The sequence below is a fragment of the Oncorhynchus kisutch genome, unplaced genomic scaffold (genome assembly GCF_002021735.2).
Source record: "Oncorhynchus kisutch isolate 150728-3 unplaced genomic scaffold, Okis_V2 Okis07a-Okis12b_hom, whole genome shotgun sequence".
Lineage (NCBI taxonomy): Eukaryota > Metazoa > Chordata > Actinopteri > Salmoniformes > Salmonidae > Oncorhynchus > Oncorhynchus kisutch.
Window position 1 is genome coordinate 14490772 of NW_022261984.1, and position 18280 is coordinate 14509051.

Sequence of the window (18280 nt, forward strand, 5' to 3'; positions counted from 1 at the left end):
CCTCATCTCTCTCCATTCTCTAGTCCTCATCTCTCTCCATTCTCTAGTCCTCATCTCTCTCCATTCTCTAGTCCTCATCTCTCTCCATTCTCTAGTCCTCATCTCTCTCCATTCTCTAGTCCTCATCTCTCTCCATTCTCTAGTCCTCATCTCTCTCCATTCTCTAGTCCTCATCTCTCTCCTCTAGTCCTCATCTCTCTCCTCTAGTCCTCATCCCTCTCCTCTACTCCTCATCTCTCTCCTCTACTCCTCATCTCTCTCCTCTAGTCCTCATCTCTCTCCATTCTCCTCCAGTCCTCATCTCTCTCCTCTAGTCCCCATCTCTCTCCTCTAGTCCTCACCTCTCCCCCATCCTCATCTTTTCTCCTTCAAGACAGCAAGTTTTATAATGACTTCACAGAAATGGCGGTGTCTCTTCCTCCTGGGTTCAGAGAGACCGTCTTCCTCCTGGGTGTAGAGAGAGCAGAGAGAGAGCGTCTTCCTCCTGGGTGTAGAGAGAGAGCGTCTTCCTCCTGGGTGTAGAGAGAGCAGAGAGAGAGTGTCTTCCTCCTGGGTGTAGAGAGAGCAGAGAGAGAGCGTCTTCCTCCTGGGTGTAGAGAGAGCAGAGAGAGAGCGTCTTCCTCCTGGGTGTAGAGAGAGCAGAGAGAGAGCGTCTTCCTCCTGGGTGTAGAGAGAGCAGAGAGAGACCGTCTTCCTCCTGGGTGTAGAGAGAGCAGAGAGAGAGCGTCTTCCTCCTGGGTGTAGAGAGACCGTCTTCCTCCTGGGTGTAGAGAGAGCAGAGAGAGACCGTCTTCCTCCTGGGTGTAGAGAGAGCAGAGAGAGACCGTCTTCCTCCTGGGTGTAGAGAGAGCAGAGAGAGACCGTCTTCCTCCTGGGTGTAGAGAGAGCAGAGAGACCGTCTTCCTCCTGGGTGTAGAGAGAGCAGAGAGAGAGCGTCTTCCTCCTGGGTGTAGAGAGAGCAGAGAGAGACCGTCTTCCTCCTGGGTGTAGAGAGCAGAGAGAGACCGCCGGCATGTTTCAGCAAATAGGCTTGTTGCTAAACAACATATTCATGTCTTTATCATAGTTACAAAAGTCCCAGGTTATTCAGAAATCCTGGTTGAACGATTCGCAGATTTCCTACTTATTCCTTACAGAGCATCCGACTGGGACTTCTGGGAAAACCTGGGAATTCAGTGGTCTAAGGCTGTGATTCAGTGGTCTAAGGTTGTGATTCAGTGGTCGAAGGCTGTGATTCAGTGGTCGAAGGCTGTGATTCAGTGGTCTAAGGCTGTGATTCAGTGGTCTAAGGCTGTGATTCAGTGGTCTAAGGCAATGATCAGTGGTCTAAGGTAATGATTCAGTGGTCTAAGGCTGTGATTCAGTGGTCTAAGGCTGTGATTCAGTGGTCTAAGGCTGTGATTCAGTGGTCTAAGGCTGTGATTCAGTGGTCTAAGGCTGTGATTCAGTGGTAAGGCTGTGATTCAGTGGTCTAAGGTAATGATTCAGTGGTCTAAGGCTGTGATTCAGTGGTCTAAGGCTGTGATTCAGTGGTCTAAGGCAGTGATTCAATGGTCTAAGGCTGTGATTCAGTGGTCTAAGTCTGTGATTCAGTGGTCTAAGGCAGTGATTCAGTGGTCTAGGGCAGTGCTAGCTGTGTCACTAGAGATTCAGTGGTCTAATGCTGTGATTCAGTGGTCTAAGGCTGTGATTCAGTGGTCTAAGGCAGTGATTCAGTGGTCTAAGGCAGTGATTCAGTGGTCTAAGGCAGTGATTCAGTGGTCTAAGGCAGTGATTCAGTAGTCTAAGGCTGTGATTCAGTGGTCTAAGGCAGTGATTCAGTGGTCTAAGGCAGTGATTCAGTGGTCTAAGGCAGTGATTCAGTGGTCTAAGGCAGTGCCACTAGAGATGCAGTGGTCTAAGGCAGTGATTCAGTGGTCTAAAATGATTCAGTGGTCTAAGGCAGTGATTCAGTGGTCGAAAATGATTCAGTGGTTTAAGGCAGTGATTCAGTGGTCTAAGGCTGTGATTCAGTGGTCTAAGGCAGTGCCACTAGAGATTCTGGGTTCGAGTCCAGGTTCTGTCGCAGCCAGCCGCGACCGGGAGACCTAATGGGGGCGGCGCACAATTGGCCCAGCGTCGTCCGGGTTACGGGAGGGTTTTGACCGGCTGGGATGTTCTTGTCCCAACGCGCTCCTGTGACGGGCCCGGGCGCAGTGCACAGGTCACCAGGTATAACGGTGTTTCCTCCGATACATTGGTGCGTTTGGCTTCCGGGTTGGATGTGCGTTGTGTCAAAGAAGCAGTGCGGCTTGGTTGGGGTCGTGTTTCGGAGGACACACGGCTCTCGACCTTCGCCTCTCCCGAGTCCGTACGGGAGTTGCAGCGATGAGACAAGACTAACTACCAATTAGGAAAAAAAGGGGTGAAGAAATAGTTTTTATTTCACCTTTATTTAACCAGCTTCCTTCGTCTTCTTCGTCTAGTTTACCAGATGAACACAGAGATCAGATTGTTATGTATTTATTCTGTTTACAAGCATCATTCGTACCAACATTCATCGATTTTCAATACTTAAGTTTGTCCGTTTTTTTTCCCCAAATTTTTTTTTTTACAAAGACATAAATATACGATAGAATACAATACAGTATAAACTATATAAAATACTAAATAAAATGGATATACTTATTTAAAATGATAATCACAAAAGAGGCGAAACCAGAAAAATGGGATCTTTTGACAACGAGGCAAAAAACACCAGCATGAACATAAAACAACTGAACACCAATGATATTACTGTTGTCCGTCTCGCTCCCCCTCTGTCGTACACTAGTTTACAGTACACTAGTTTACAGTACACTAGTTTACAGTACACTAGTTTATAGTGCACTACAAGGGGGAAAAAAACTACATCACCGGAGACTCAGCCAATGGCTATGTCAGAAATGGGCGTCGCCAATGGCTATGTCAGAAATGGGCGTCGCCGGAGATGCAGCCAATGGCTACGTCAGAAACTACATCACCGGAGACTCAGCCAATGGCTACGTCAGAAACTACATCACCAGAGATTCAGCCAATGGCTGCGTCAGAAACTGCACCCTATTCCCTATATAGTGAACTACTTTTGACCAGGGCCCTTCATAGGGAATAGGATGGCATTTTGAACGTAGACATTATGTATATTAGGTAAGTACGTACGCAGGTTGCTTTTGGGTCCAAATTTTGTTGGTTTTTTGGGAGGCCGGAACAACAAAACAACAAAACTACGGAAAGCTGGAAGGCACATATCTGAGGAAGCATGAGACCTTCAGATGAAGGGAAGTGTCCTCAACAGCATCCTAATTCCCTTACGGTGCACTACCGTTTGACCAGAGCCCTTTTGACCACTAAATATTTAGTGCACTAGCGCACGAGTGACCTTTTCCAACACCAAATAGGGAATAAGGTGCCATTTTGGAACGTAACCCGGGGAACAGGAAGAAGAGAGACAGTAGAGGGAGGGTAAGGCAGTGAAACAGGAAGAAGAGAGACAGTAGAGGGAGGGTCCGAGGCAGTGAAACAGGATGAAGAGAGAGACAGTAGAGGGAGGGTTCGAGGCAGTGAAACAGGAAGAAGAGAGACAGTAGAGGGAGGGTCCGAGGCAGTGAAACAGGATGAAGAGAGACAGTAGAGGGAGGGTTCGAGGCAGTGAAACAGGATGAAGAGAGAGACAGTAGAGGGAGGGTTCGAGGCAGTGAAACAGGAAGAAGAGAGATAGTAGAGGGAGGTACCGAGGCAGTGAAACAGGAAGAAGAGAGAGACAGTAGAGGGAGGGTAAGGCAGTGAAACAGGAAGAAGAGAGAGACAGTAGAGGGAGGGTTCGAGGCAGTGAAACAGGAAGAAGAGAGATACAGTAGAGGGAGGGTAAGGCAGTGAAACAGGAAGAAGAGAGAGACAGTAGAGGGAGGGTAAGGCAGTGAAACAGGAAGAAGAGAGAGAGAGACAGTAGAGGGAGGGTCTGAGGCAGTGAAACAGGAAGAAGGAGAGAGACCGTAGAGGTAGGGTGCGAGGCAGTGAAACAGGAAGAAGGAGAGAGACCGTAGAGGGAGGGTCCCGAGGCAGTGAAACAGGAAGAAGAGAGAGTAGAGGGAGGGTCCCGAGGCAGTGAAACAGGAAGTGTTAAGGCCAACTGATCATCTAAAACCAGGATGCCCAAACTGTTATAAGACATACAACCTGACCAATAAAAACAGAGTATTCAATATCAACATGACCAATCGGTAATCTTCTGTTGTCATATTCCAGCCCACTAATATAGATATCTGTCACCAAGGATAGAGAGAATTATATTAAAACAAGGCTTGTTATTGACCCCAAGGTTAGAGAGAATGACAGTAAAACAAGGCTTGTTATTGACCCCAAGGTTAGAGAGAATTATATTAAAACAAGGCTTGTTATTGACCCCAAGGTTAGAGAAAATTATATTAAAACAAGGCTTGTTATTGACCCCAAGGTTAGAGAGAATTACATTAAAACAAGGCTTGTTATTGACCCCAAGGCTTGTTGTCGTCCTTCATCTTCCTCCATTAGACATTGTAGTTATTATTATTACTATTATAAACACAATATATACACGTATGTTACAGGAATATATATATATATATAATATATAGGAATATACAGGGTGTTAATGCTCCTCATGTCTCAGTATAAATCAGTATGTTCAAGCACTCAGGGAGTCGGCGGCTTTGGCTTGCGGAGGGGTTTCATTACCTAAACAGGAAATACATCACCATAGAACTAAAGGCCGATAAAAGACAGAAGAAGAAGAGGTCAAAAAGAAGGTTGACAGTCCAGTGGGTCATTCATCGTCGTGTGTCATTAGGGAGAGCGACCATAGACTTAGACAGACCTCTATGGTGCAGCACATGCTGTCACACAAGACATTGTCGCACAGGTGCAAAGCAGAGCCCTCTAGCTAGCTCTATGGGAGAAACAGGCCAGGCCAGGCCAGGACAGGCCAGCTCCTCTTAGCTCTATGGGAGAAACAGGCCAGGCCAGGACAGGATAGGGCCAGCTCCTCTTAGCTCTATGGGAGAAACAGGCCAGGCCAGGACAGGATAGGGCCAGCTCCTCTTAGCTCTATGGGAGAAACAGGCCAGGCCAGGACAGGATAGGGCCAGCTCCTCATAGCTCTATGGGAGAAATAGGCCAGCTCATCTTAGCTCTATGGGAGAAACGGATCAGGACAGGACAGGATAGGGCCAGCTCCTCTTAGCTCTATGGGAGAAACAGATCAGGACAGGACAGGATAGGGCCAGCTCCTCTTAGCTCTATGGGAGAAACAGGCCAGGACAGGATAGGGCCAGCTCCTCTTAGCTCTATGGGAGAAACAGGCCAGGCCAGGCCAGGAGAGGCCAGCTCCTCTTAGCTCTATGGGAGAAACAGGCCAGGCCAGGCCCAGCTCCTCTTAGCTCAGAGCCGCCCCACTACAAACTAAATGGCAGGACTCTGCTCTATCTATCAATCAATCAATTGTTGATACATCTCATCTCCTCCTCTTGATTGGGGGAGTAACTCAAGAGTCGTTTAGCTTTCACACGCTCTTCCTCTTCCTGGGACACATCCTGTTTCCATCCCTCCTCCATCTCCCTGTCCCTCCCTCTCCCTCAGCCTGCGTTCATTCCATCCTCCACCCTCTTCCTCTTCCTTGGACACATCCTGTTTCCCTCCCTCCATCAGCCTGCATTCATTCCATCCTCCACCCTCTTCCTCTTCCTCTTCCTGGGACACATCCTGTTTCCCTCCCTCCATCAGCCTGCGTTCATTCCATCCTCCACCCTCTTCCTCTTCCTGGGACACATCCTGTTTCCCTCCCTCCATCAGCCTGCATTCATTCCATCCTCCACCCTCTTCCTCTTCCTGGGACACATCCTGTTTCCCTCCCTCCATCAGCCTGCATTCATCCCACCCTCTTCCTCTTCCTGGAACACATCCTGTTTCCCTCCCTCTCCCTACGTTCATTCCATCCTCCACCCATCCCATCCCGTCACTCGCTGTCTGTCTCCAGGTCTGAATCGGACCACTGTACCGGGGTCAGTTTGCCGCGTCGCTGTGCGTACTCGATGACGGCCGTGTAGCAGAAGTAATACTGATCCCAGGTCTGTATACTGAAGGCTCTCTGGGTCCTCATCCTCCTCACTGTCTCACACACATCCACCGTCCCAATGTCCTCCAGCCTGGACAGACAGATGTCCAGGGTACAGAACGTACCTGAGGAGGGAAAGGAGAGAGAGAGACCGGGGTTAGTGGAGGGAGAGAGGAGAGAAATGAGAGAGAGAGAGAGAGAGAGAGAGAGAGATGGGTTAGTGGAGGGAGAGAGGAGAGAAATGAGAGAGAGACAGAGAGAGAGAGAGAGAGAGGAGGAGAAGGAAAAGAGGAGGAGAAGAGAGGAGGAGAAGAGAGAAGGAGAAGAGAGGAGGAGAAGAGAGAGACAGAGAGAATACATCCATCAGTATCAACGACCCACCTGTGCGTCCGATGCCTGCGCTGCAGTGTACGACCAGCGGTGGCCCACCTGGGGGCCCCACCCATTCAGCTCCCAGACTCCTCAGCGCCGCCTCCTGCCGCTGCTGCACGTGCTCACGGAAATCCAACATGGCCAACGCACACTTGGGCACACCGAAGTCTGGCCAGCTGACATACAGGTAGTGGGAGACCTCCCTCCTCTCACCTGTCTGGAGACATGAAGGGATGAGAGAGAGAGAGAGAGAGAGAGCGAGAGACAGAGAGAGAGAGAGAGCGAGAGACAGAGAGAGACAGAGATGTGTGTGTGTGTGTGTGTGTGTGTGTGTGTGTGTGTGTACCTGGCTGTTGTATAGTTCCAGGTGAGACAGTCTGAAGTCCTGATACAGCTGGATGGATGTGTTCCTAACCAGGAAGTGGCCATGCTGCTCCGTTGTCCCCTCCTCTTTCGGCCAGTACTGACCACACTTTACTCTCCCACGCTCTACCACCCTGAAACACACACAGGTTGAACCCAGTCATATACACACACACACAGTTAGGTTGAACCCAGTCTGTCAGTGTTGGTGAGGTTGAACCCAGTCAGTCTGTCAGTGTTGGTGAGGTTGAACCCAGTCAGTCTGTCAGTGTTGGTGAGGTTGAACCCAGTCAGTCAGTCAGTGTTGGTGAGGTTGAACCCAGTCAGTCAGTCAGTGTTGGTGAGGTTGAACCAGTCAGTCAGTCAGTGTTGGTGAGGTTGAACCCAGTCAGTCAGTCAGTGTTGGTGAGGTTGAACCCAGTCAGTCAGTCAGTGTTGGTGAGGTTGAACCCAGTCAGTCAGTCAGTCAGTGTTGGTGAGGTTGAACCCAGTCAGTCAGTCAGTCAGTGTTGGTGAGGTTGAACCCAGTCAGTCAGTCAGTCAGTGTTGGTGAGGTTGAACCCAGTCAGTCAGTCAGTCAGTGTTGGTGAGGTTGAACCCAGTCAGTCAGTCAGTCAGTGTTGGTGAGGTTGAACCCAGTCAGTCAGTCAGTCAGTGTTGGTGAGGTTGAACCCAGTCAGTCAGTCAGTCAGTGTTGGTGAGGTTGAACCCAGTCAGTCAGTCAGTCAGTGTTGGTGAGGTTGAACCCAGTCAGTCAGTCAGTCAGTGTTGGTGAGGTTGAACCCAGTCAGTCAGTCAGTCAGTGTTGGTGAGGTTGAACCCAGTCAGTCAGTCAGTCAGTGTTGGTGAGGTTGAACCCAGTCAGTCAGTCAGTCAGTGTTGGTGAGGTTGAACCCAGTCAGTCAGTCAGTCAGTGTTGGTGAGGTTGAACCCAGTCAGTCAGTCAGTCAGTGTTGGTGAGGTTGAACCCAGTCAGTCAGTCAGTCAGTGTTGGTGAGGTTGAACCCAGTCAGTCAGTCAGTCAGTGTTGGTGAGGTTGAACCCAGTCAGTCAGTCAGTCAGTGTTGGTGAGGTTGAACCCAGTCAGTCAGTCAGTCAGTGTTGGTGAGGTTGAACCCAGTCAGTCAGTCAGTCAGTGTTGGTGAGGTTGAACCCAGTCAGTCAGTCAGTCAGTGTTGGTGAGGTTGAACCCAGTCAGTCAGTCAGTCAGTGTTGGTGAGGTTGAACCCAGTCAGTCAGTCAGTCAGTGTTGGTGAGGTTGAACCCAGTCAGTCAGTCAGTCAGTGTTGGTGAGGTTGAACCCAGTCAGTCAGTCAGTCAGTGTTGGTGAGGTTGAACCCAGTCAGTCAGTCAGTCAGTGTTGGTGAGGTTGAACCCAGTCAGTCAGTCAGTCAGTGTTGGTGAGGTTGAACCCAGTCAGTCAGTCAGTGTTGGTGAGGTTGAACCCAGTCAGTCAGTCAGTCAGTGTTGGTGAGGTTGAACCCAGTCAGTCAGTCAGTGTTGGTGAAGTTGAACCCAGTCAGTCAGTCAGTGTTGGTGAGGTTGAACCCAGTCAGTCAGTCAGTGTTGGGTGACCCAGTCAGTCAGTCGTGTGTTGGTGAGGTTGAACCCAGTCAGTCAGTCAGTGTTGGTGAGGTTGAACCCAGTCAGTCAGTCAGTGTTGGTGAGGTTGAACCCAGTCAGTCAGTCAGTGTTGGTGAGGTTGAACCCAGTCAGTCAGTCAGTGTTGGTGAGGTTGAACCCAGTCAGTCAGTCAGTGTTGGTGAGGTTGAACCCAGTCAGTCAGTCAGTGTTGGTGAGGTTGAACCCAGTCAGTCAGTCAGTGTTGGTGAGGTTGAACCCAGTCAGTCAGTCAGTGTTGGTGAGGTTGAACCCAGTCAGTCAGTCAGTGTGGTGAGGTTGAACCCAGTCAGTCAGTCAGTGTTGGTGAGGTTGAACCCAGTCAGTCAGTCAGTGTTGGTGAGGTTGAACCCAGTCAGTCAGTCAGTGTTGGTGAGGTTGAACCCAGTCAGTCAGTCAGTGTTGGTGAGGTTGAACCCAGTCAGTCAGTCAGTGTTGGTGAGGTTGAACCCAGTCAGTCAGGTCAGTGTTGGTGAGGTTGAACCCAGTCAGTCAGTGTTGGTGAGTTGAACCCAGTCAGTCAGTGTTGGTGAGGTTGAACCAGTCAGTCAGTGTTGGTGAGGTTGAACCCAGTCAGTCAGTGTTGGTGAGGTTGAACCCAGTCAGTCAGTGTTGGTGAGGGTTGAACCCAGTCAGTCAGTGTTGGTGAGGTTGAAACCCAGTCAGTCAGTGTTGGTGAGGTTGAACCCAGTCAGTCAGTGTTGGTGAGGTTGAACCCAGTCAGTCAGTGTTGGTGAGGTTGAACCCAGCCAGTCAGTGTTGGTGAGGTTGAACCCAGCCAGTCAGTGTTGGTGAGGTTGAACCCAGCCAGTCAGTGTTTGGTGAGGTTGAACCAGTCAGTCAGTGTTGGTGAGGTTGAACCCAGTCAGTCAGTGTTGGTGAGGTTGAACCCAGTCAGTTCAGTGTGGTGAGGTGAACCCAGGTCAGGTGTGAGGTGAACCCAGTCAGTCCGTGTTGGTGAGGTTGAACCCAGTCAGTCAGTGTTGGTGAGGTTGAACCCAGTCAGTCAGTGTTGGTGAGGTTGAACCCAGCCAGTCAGTGTTGGTGAGGTTGAACCCAGCCAGTCAGTGTTGGTGAGGTTGAACCCAGTCAGTCAGTGTTGGTGAGGTTGAACCCAGTCAGTCAGTGTTGGTGAGGTGAACCCAGTCAGTCAGTGTTGGTGAGGTTGAACCCAGTCAGTCAGTGTTGGTGAGGTTGAACCCAGTCAGTCAGTGTTGGTGAGGTTGAACCAGTCAGTCAGTGTTGGTGAGGTTGAACCCAGTCAGTCAGTGTTGGTGAGGTTGAACCCAGTCAGTCAGTGTTGGTGAGGTTGAACCCAGTCAGTCAGTGTTGGTGAGGTTGAACCCAGTCAGTCAGTGCCGGGTGTTAGTGTGCATTGGAACTCAAGGGTTACCTGGTAGTCATGACAACTATCAGCACCATCTGCTCCCACACCATGCGCCAGAAATCACCAAACGTCTTCGGCAGAGGACCTGTCAACGACAACACAACCATAAATCAACCACAACACAACCATAAATCAACCACAACACAACCACAAAACGACCACAACTCAACCAAAGCAGTCAAACCCCAACTCAATCACAACACAACCACAACAGTCAAACTATAACGCAACCATAAGTCAAACCACAACTTTCCAGCCCTATCCAGACCTATCCAACTATCCAGACCTATCCAACTATCCAGCCCTACCCAACTATCCAGACCTATCCAACTATCCAGACCTACCCAACTATCCAGACCTACCCAACTATCCAGACCTACCCAACTATCCAGACCTACCCAACTATCCAGACCTACCCAACTATCCAGACCTACCCAACTATCCAGACCTACCCAACTATCCAACTATCCAGACCTACCCAACTATCCAGACCCTATCCAACTATCCAGACCTATCCAACTATTAACTATCCAACTATCCAGACCTATCCAGACCTATCCAGACCTATCCAACTATCCAGACCTATCCAACTATCCAGACCTATCCAGACCTATCCAACTATCCAGACCTATCCAGACCTATCCAGACCTATCCAACTATCCAGACCTATCCAACTATCCAGACCTATCCAACTATCCAGACCTATCCAACTATCCAGACCTATCCAGACCTATCCAGACCTATCCAGACCTATCCAGACCTATCCAGACCTATCCAACTATCCAGACCTATCCAACTATCCAGCCCTATCCAGACCTATCCAACTATCCAGACCTATCCAACTATCCAGCCCTATCCAGACCTTTCCAACTATCCAGACCTATCCAACTATCCAACTATCCAGACCTATCCAGACCTATCCAACTATCCAGACCTATCCAACTATCCAGACCTATCCAACTATCCAGACCTATCCAACTATCCAGACCTATCCAACTATCCAGACCTATCCAACTATCCAGACCTATCCAGACCTATCCAACTATCCAGACCTATCCAACTATCCAGACCTATCCAACTATCCAGACCTATCCAACTATCCAGCCCTACCCAACTATCCAGCCCTACCCAACTATCCAACTCTCCAGACCTATCCAGACCTACCCAACTATCCAGCCCTACCCAACTATCCAGACCTATCCAACTATCCAGACCTACCCAACTTCCAAGACCTATTCCAACTATCCAGACCCTATCCAATATCCAGCCCTACCCAACTATCCAGACCTACCCAACTATCCAGACCTATCCAACTATCCAGACCTATCCAACTATCCAGCCCTACCCAACTATCCAGCCCTATCCAACTATCCAGCCCTATCCAACTATCCAACTATCCAGACCTATCCAGACCTATCCAACTATCCAGCCCTACCCAACTATCCAGCCCTACCCAACTATCCAGACCTATCCAACCCTACCCAACTATCCAGACCTATCCAACTATCCAGCCCTACCCAACTATCCAGACCTATCCAACTATCCAGACCTATCCAACTATCCAGACCTATCCAACTATCCAGACCTATCCAGACCTATCCAACTCTGCCAGACCTATCCAACTATCCAGACCTATCCAAACTATCCAGACCTATCCAGACCTATCCAGGACCTATCCAACTATCCAGACCTATCCAACTATCCAGTACCTATCCAACTATCCAGACCTATCCAGACCTATCCAATATCCAGACCTATCCAGACCTATCAATATCCAGCCCTATCCAGACCTATCCAACTATCCAGACCTATCCAACTATCCAGCCCTATCCAGACCTATCCAACTTATCCAGACCTATCTAGTACCTATCCAACTATCCAGACCTATCCAACTATCCAGACCTATCAAACTATCCAGACCTATCCAGACCTATCCAACTATCCGACCTATCCAACTATCCAGCCCTACCCACTATCAGACCTATCCAACTATCCAGACCTATCCAACTATCCAGCCCTACCCAAACTATCACAGCCCTACCCAACTATCCAGACCTATCCAACTATCCAGACCTACCCAACTATCCAGACCTATCCAGACCTACCCAACTATCCAGCCCTACCCAACTATCCAGACCTATCCAACTATCCAGACCTACCCAACTATCCAGACCTATCCAACTATCCAGACCTATCCAACTATCCAGCCCTACCCAACTATCCAGACCTATCCAACTATCCAGACCTATCCAACTATCCAGCCCTACCCAACTATCCAGACCTATCCAACTATCCAGACCTATCCAGACCTATCCAACTATCCAGACCTACCCAACTATCCAGCCCTACCCAACTATCCAGACCTATCCAACTATCCAGCCCTACCAAACTATCCAGACCTATCCAACTATCCAGCCCTACCCAACTATCCAGACCTATCCAACTATCCAGACCTATCCAACTATCCAGACCTATCCAGACCTACCCAACTATCCAGCCCTATCCAACTATCCAGCCCTATCCAACTATCCAGACCTACCCAACTATCCAGACCTATCCAACTATCCAGACCTACCCAACTATCCAGACCTATCCAACTATCCAGACCTATCCAACTATTCCAGACCTATCCAACTATCCAGACTATCCAGACTATCCAACTATCCAGACCTATCCAACTATCCAGACCTATCCAACTATCCAGACCTATCCAACTATCCAGACCTATCCAACTATCCAGACCTATCCAACTATCAGACCTATCCAACTATCCAGACTATCCAGACTATCCAGACTATCCAACTATCCAGACCATCCACTATCCAGACCTATCCAGCTATCAGAACCTATCCAACTATCCAGACCTATCCACTATCCAGACCTATCCAGACTATCCAGACCGTATCCAACTATCCAGACCTATCCAACTATCCAGACCTATCCAACTATCCAGACCTATCCAACTATCCAGAAACTATCCAGACCTATCCAACTATCCAGACCTATCCAACTATCCAGAACTATCCAGACCTATCCAACTATCCAGACCTAGTCCAGACCTATCCAACTATCCAGACCTACCCAACTATCCAGACCCTACCCATAACTATCCAGACCTACCAACTATCCAGACCTATCCCAACTATCCCAGACCATCCACTATCCAGACCTACCCAACTATCCAGACCTACCCAACTATCCAGACCTATCCAACTATCCAGACCTATCCAACTATCCAGACCTATCCAACTATCCAGACCTATCCAACTATCCAGGACCTATCCAGACCTATCCAACTATCCAGACCATCCAACTATCCAACTATCCAGACCTATCCAGACCTATCCAACTATCCAGACCTATCCAACTACCCAGACCTATCCAACTACCCAGACCTATCCAACTACCCAGACCTATCCAACTATCCAGGACCATCCAACTACCCAGACCTCTCCAACTACCCGGACCTATCCAACTACCCAGACCTATCCAACTACCCAGACCTATCCAACTATCCAGACCATATCCAACTACCCAGACCTCTCCAACTACCCAGACCTCTCCAACTACCCAGACCTATCCAACTATCCAGACCTACCCAACTATCCAACTATCCAGACCTATCCATACCTATCCAACTATCCAGACCTATCCAGACCTATCCAACTATCCAACTATCCAGACCTATCCAGACCTATCCAACTATCCAGACCTATCCACTATCCAGCCCTACCCAACTATCCAGACCTATCCAACTATCCAGACACTATCCAACTATCCAGCCCTACCCAACTATCCAGCCCTACCCAACTATCCAGACCTATCCAACTATCCAGACCTACCCAACTATCCAGACCTATCCAGACCTACCCAACTATCCAGCCCTACCCAACTATCCAGACCTATCCAACTATCCAGACCTACCCAACTATCCAGACCTATCCAACTATCCAGACTATCCAACTATCCAGCCCTACCCAACTATCCAGACTATCCAACTATCCAGACCTATCCAACTATTCCAGCCCTACCCAACTATCCAGACCTATCCAACTATCCAGACCTATCCAGACCTATCCAACTATCCAGACCTACCCAACTATCCAGCCCTATCCAACTATCCAGACCTATCCAACTATCCAGCCCTACCAACTATCCAGACCTACCCACTATCCAGATCCCCCTACCCAACTATCCAGACCTATCCAACTATCCAGACCTATCCAACTATCCAGACCTATCCAGACCTATCCAACTATCCAGACCTATCCAACTATCCAGCCCTATCCAACTATCCAGACCTACCCAACTATCCAGACCTATCCAACTATCCAGACCTATCCAACTATCCAGACCTATCCAACTATCCAGACCTATCCAACTATCCAGACCTATCCAACTATCCAGACCTATCCAACTATCCAGACCTATCCAGACCTATCCAACTATCCAGACCTATCCAACTATCCAGACCTATCCAACTATCCAGACCTATCCAACTATCCAGACCTATCCAACTATCCAGACCTATCCAACTATCCAGACCTATCCAACTATCCAGCTATCCAGACCTATCCAGACCTATCCAACTATCCAGACCTATCCAACTATCCAGACCTATCCAACTATCCAGACCTATCCAACTATCCAGACCTATCCAGCTATCCAGACCTATCCAACTATCCACCTATCCACTATCCAGACCTACCCAACTATCCAGACCTATCCAACTATCCAGACCTATCCAACTATCCAGACCTATCCAACTATCCAGACCTATCCAACTATCCAGAACTATCCAGGACCTATCCAACTATCCAGACCTATCCAGACCTATCCAACTATCCAGACCTACCCAACTATCCAGACCTACCCAACTATCCAGACCTACCCAACTATCCAGACCTATCCAACTATCCAGACCTATCCAACATCCAGACCTATCCAACTATCCAGACCTATCCACTATCCAGACCTATCCAGACCTATCCAACTATCCAGGACCTATCCAACTATCCATACCTATCCAAACTATCCAGACCTATCCAGACCTATCCAACTATCCAGACCTATCCAACTACCCAGACATATCCAACTACCCAGGACCTATCCAACTATTCCCAGACTATCCAACTATCCAGACTATTCAAACTGATTCCAGCTCTCCAATCTACCCAGACCTATCCAACTACCCAGACCTATCCAACTACCCAGACCTATCCAACTACCCAGACCTATCCAACTATCCAGACCTATCCAACTACCCAGACCTCTCCAACTACCCAGACCTCTCCAACTACCCCAGACCTATCCAACTATCCAGACCTACCCAAACTATCCAACTATCCAGACCTATCCATACCTATCCAACTATCCGACCTAGCCAGACCTATCCACTATCCAGACCTATCCAGAACCTATCCAACTATCCAGACCTATCCAGACCTATCCAACTATCCAGACCTATCCAACTATCCAGACCTATCCAACTATCCAGACCTACCCAACTATCCAGACCTATCCAACTCTCCAGACCTATCCAACTATCCAGACCTATCCAGCTATCCAGACCTATTCCAACCTATCCAGACCTATCCAACTATCCAGACCTATCCAACTATCCAGACCTATCCAACTACCCAGACCTATCCAACTATCCAGACCTATCCAACTATCCAGACCTACCCAACTATCCAGACCTATCCAACTATCCAGACCTATCCAACTATCCAGACTTACCCAACTATCCAGACCTATCCAACTATCCAGACCTATCCACTATGTTCCCCAACTCACCCTGAGTTGCGATATAAGCGTTGCTCCTCTTGTAGCCGTCCATAAGACTAGCATTGATGTAGTCTGACGTCTTGGAACAACACACACACACACACACACACACACACACACAACACACACATTAGTTTTCAAGTCAAACAAAGCTCAGGTGCATCCTGTTTCCATTGATCATCCTTGAGATTTTTCTACAACTTGATTGGAGTCCACCTGTGGTAAATTCAATTGATTGGACACGATATGGAAAGGCACACACCTGTCTATATAAGGTCCCACAGTTGGACAGTGCATGTCAGAGCAAAAAACCAAGCCATGAAGTTGAAGGAATTGTCCGTAGAGCTCAGAGACAGGATTGTGCCGAGGCACAGATCTGGAGAGGGTACCAAAACATTTCTGCAGCATTAAAGATCCTCAAGAACACACCAAGACTCTTCATAGAGCCGCCCGGCCAAACTGACCAATCAGGAGAGAAGGACCATGGTCAGGGAGGTGACCAAGAACCTGATGGTCACTCTGACAGAGCTCCAAGTTCCTCTGTGGAGATGGGAGAACCTTCCAGAAGGACAACCATCTCTGCAGCACTCCACCAATCAGGCCTTTATGGTAGAGTGGCCAGACGGAAGCCAGTCCTCAGTAAAAGGCACATGACCACCTGCTGGGAGTTTGACAAGACACCTAAAGACTCTCAGACCACAGGAGAAACAAGATTCTTTGGTCTGATGAAACCAAGATTGAACTCTTTGGCCTTAATGCCAAGCGTCACGTCTAGAGAAAACCTGGCACCATCCTTACGGTGAAGCATGGTGGTGGCAGCATCATGCTGTGAGGATGTTTCTCAGCGGCAGGGGACTGGGAGACTAGACAGGATCGAGGGAAAGATGAACGGAGCGAAGTACAGATATCCTTGATGAAAACCTGCTTCCGAGCGTTCAGGACCTCAGACTGGGACGAAGATTCACCTTCCAACAGGACAAAGACCTAAGCACACAGCCAAGACAATGCAGGAGTGGCTTTGGGAAAAGTCTCTGAATGTCCTTGAGTGACCCAGCCAGAGCCCGGACTTGAACCCGATCCAACATCTCTGGAGAGACCTGAAAATAGCTGTGCAGCGACGCTCCCCATCCAACCTGACAGAGCTTGAGAGGATCTGCAGAGAAGAATGGGAGAAACCCCCCAAATACAGGTGTGCCAAAGCTTTTAGTGGTCAAGAAGACGGGGGGGGGGGGGGGGGGGGGGGGGGGGGGGGGGGGGGGGGGGGGTGCAGGTTAGAAGGCGTTGGACTAGTAATTGAAAGGTTTCTAGATCGAATTCCCGAGCTGACAAAGTACAAGTCTGTCGTTCTGCTGGCCCCTGAACAGGGCAGTTAACCCACAGTTCCTAGGCCGTCATTGAAAATAAGAATTGTTCCTTAAACTGACTTGCCTAGTTAAATAGGTTAAAAATAAAACCTCTAGGTTCTGCCAAATGTGATATTTCCGTTATTTTATTTGCCAAAATGTTTTTAAAAAAGGGGTTTTTGCTTTGTCATTATGGGGTCGTGTGATGTCATTATGGGGTCGTGTGATGTCATTATGGGTGTGTTGTGATGTCATTATGGGGTATTGTGATGTCATTATGGGGTATTGTGATGTCATTATGGGGTAGTGTGATGTCATTATGGGTGTGTTGTGATGTCATTATGGGGTATTGTGATGTCATGTATGGGGTAGTGTGATGTCATTATGGGTGTGTTGTCATGTCATTATGGGGTCGTGTGATGGTCATTATGGGTCGTGTGATGTCATTATGGGTCGTGTGATGTCATTATGGGGTAGTGTGATGTCATTATGGGGTAGTGTGATGTCGTTATGGGGTAGTGTGATGTCATTATGGGGTAGTGTGATGTCATTATGGGGTAGTGTGATGTCATTATGGGGTAGTGTGATGTCATTATGGGGTAGTGTGATGTCATTATGGGGTAGTGTGATGTCATTATGGGTGTGTTGTGATGTCATTATGGGTGTGTTGTGATGTCATTATGGGTGGTGTTGTAATGTCATTATGGGTGTGTTGTGATGTCATTATGGGTGTGTTGTGATGTCATTATGGGGTATTGTGTGTAGATTGATGATGGTGAAGAAGAAAAAAATGTCCATTTAGAACAGAGGTTAATTAACGTAACAAAATGGTGGAAAAAGTCCAGAGGTTTGAATACTTTCTGAATGTGGCATAGAGGGGGTGACTCTCCTCCATAAGGGAGTTAACGCACCATTTCTGATAATTATCCTGAAACATACCTCGTCCTCATCGTCACAGAGCTGGCAGAGTCTGACACGTGATTGGTCCAGACAGAGGACATCACTGTACCTGTTCTTGATCTGATTGGACAGCTTTCTACACAGAGGAAGGAAGGAAGTGAAAAGGAGGGAGAGATTAGACTATTAACTGGCATTAAAAAGAGAGAAGAGAGAGAGAGAGAGAGAGAAGAGAGAGAGACAGAGAGACAGAGACAGAGAGACAGAGAGACAAGACAGAGAGACAGAGAGACAGAGAGAGAGCGATGAGATAGAGAGAGATAGAGAGAGCAGAGAGACAGAGAGACAGAGAGAGGAGGGAGAGAGAGAGACAGAGAGACAGAGAGAGGGAGGGAGAGAGAGAGA

At 48.6% G+C, this 18280-nt stretch overlaps 1 pseudogene; it reads right to left on the reverse strand.

Annotated features, from left to right (window-relative positions):
- Window positions 1–2413: 2413 nt before the first annotated feature.
- Window positions 2414–18280, reverse strand: part of LOC116360150 (tyrosine-protein phosphatase non-receptor type 9-like) — a 48255-nt pseudogene continuing 32388 nt past the window's right edge.